This window comes from Talpa occidentalis, unplaced genomic scaffold (genome assembly GCF_014898055.3).
Source record: "Talpa occidentalis isolate TD23 unplaced genomic scaffold, MPIMG_talOcc4v2.1 talOcc4.4, whole genome shotgun sequence".
NCBI lineage: Eukaryota > Metazoa > Chordata > Mammalia > Eulipotyphla > Talpidae > Talpa > Talpa occidentalis.
In genome coordinates, this window is record NW_023604295.1 from 25,657,947 (window position 1) to 25,659,829 (window position 1,883).

Below are 1,883 nucleotides of genomic sequence, written 5' to 3' on the forward strand. Positions count from 1 at the left end.
TGCACACCTGAAATTTATAGAATGTTATAATGCAGTTATTGCAATGAAAAAAAATTAAATATAAATAAAAATAAAGCAGTGTCTATTAATGCTTTGTTTGGCTGAGAGGGGTAAGGGCTGGGTAATGTCTAGGAAACAGAGTGGATCTTTAGGGGGAAGTTGTCTGTTACTGGTGGCAGCGTACCTGACTGGTTTGCCATTTCACCATATTATTTGCACTAGTTCCTGGACTACTACATGCTAATATTCCAAGGGTAGTGAGGCAATGCAGGGAGGTGCTTAGGGATACGGCTCTGAGGCCTGGGTTTAATCCTGGTTCTATCATGTACTCAGAGTGATCTTGAGCAAGTTATCAAAACTGTGAGGGCTTCCAGTTATCTTATCATTAATATGGGATGATGACAGTAGTATCATCTCTTAGGATTGCTATGAGGATTGAATGATAACAGTAAGTTCTTAGTATAATGTTTGCCCATGGTAAGTGCTGTCAGTTCGAACCACTATTGCATCCCAATTTTGAAAGTATAAACATCAGTTGTTGGGTTTTTGTTGTTGTTTTGTGAGCACCTAGTTTTTTATTTGTGCAGAGCCAAGAAGGGGAGGGCCTTGCATTTAAAAGAAGGTATTGGGCCTCTAGGTGGTGAGGCTGGGTTGTGTGCAGGACCCCATGGGACAGTTGGAACTTGATCTTCCAGTCGTGTTGCTGCTTGACTGCTGGCCTGTGGGCATTTGCTTGCAATTCTCTCCTTTACCTTCGAAAACTGGGAGGAGTCAGACTGGGCACCCATATCTCCATAGCTCTGGGTGACAGCACTCGTGGTGGTCAGGTCCTGGTACTTCTGGTACATATTATGGGTGTCGCTTCAGGATTCATAGCAAAACCAGATGCCAAAGTTATTAACCCACAAAGGGGATTTCTTGCACCATCCCCACAGTAGACAATTTCCCCTGAAGAACACTTCATCTTCAACTGAGATACAAAATGCCAAAAGCGGGACTTAGCGATGACATGATTAGGTGCAAAGATTCCATGGGGTGGAGGGGTGATGTCTGGCATTTGGGCTGGGCAGGCAGTGCCCCACCACCTGGTACTCTTGCAGTGTTCCTGGGGCCTTCATGGTGTTCTTGCTGCCCTCGCAGCCACACGCAAAAGTAAAGATCATTTTGAGGACAATTATTATTCACTTCCTCACCCTCTTTTTTCTCCCATAAAGTCACAGATAAGTTGGAAGTGCATGGTAATGAAACAAGATGATTACATGGAAAATAAAATGTATTTCTCCAGCATGAGCATGATTATGAATAATCTATAGTGTGATTAAAATTATAATACAGTAGTAGCAATTTAAGAAAATTATCAATAGCAAATCTGGGCATAAAAGTTAATCAGGAATTAATTTTAATAAAGAAAATCTCATATTTGAGGTTTAGTAGTGATTAATTTATATTTATTGTGTGTATATTCATGAATACCTGTTTGGCTTGAAAATAATCCATGACATAAGGATTCATATTATATAGCAAGATAATATTAAAATGAAATTAGTAGAAATAAAGAGTAAATAAAGGGAAGTAAATGAGACAGATATTTGTATATGAAACTGCACCTTGAAGTCCCATATGCTTGCACTAAGCGCTTCCCCCAAGTTGACGTTAAGATGTCTGGTGGACAAACTTAAGAGAAATGAAAATAATAATATAATTCATTAAGATCATTATGTCAAGGGCCTCTCTGGTGGCACAGGGGTTAAGATGCAACCTATGAAGCTCTCCGCAGCCGCTGCACCATGAGTTAGATCCCTGGCCAGGGAGCAACCCACATGGCGCAGCAGACCTCTCCTGTCTCCCGCTGCTCCCCTCAGCAGTGTATTTCAGTCAGTCTG

General features: G+C 41.2%; 1 pseudogene; it reads right to left on the reverse strand.

Annotated features, from left to right (window-relative positions):
• Positions 1-612: 612 nt before the first annotated feature.
• Positions 613-1,118, reverse strand: LOC119256766 (60S ribosomal protein L18a-like; annotated as a pseudogene).
• Positions 1,119-1,883: the final 765 nt, after the last annotated feature.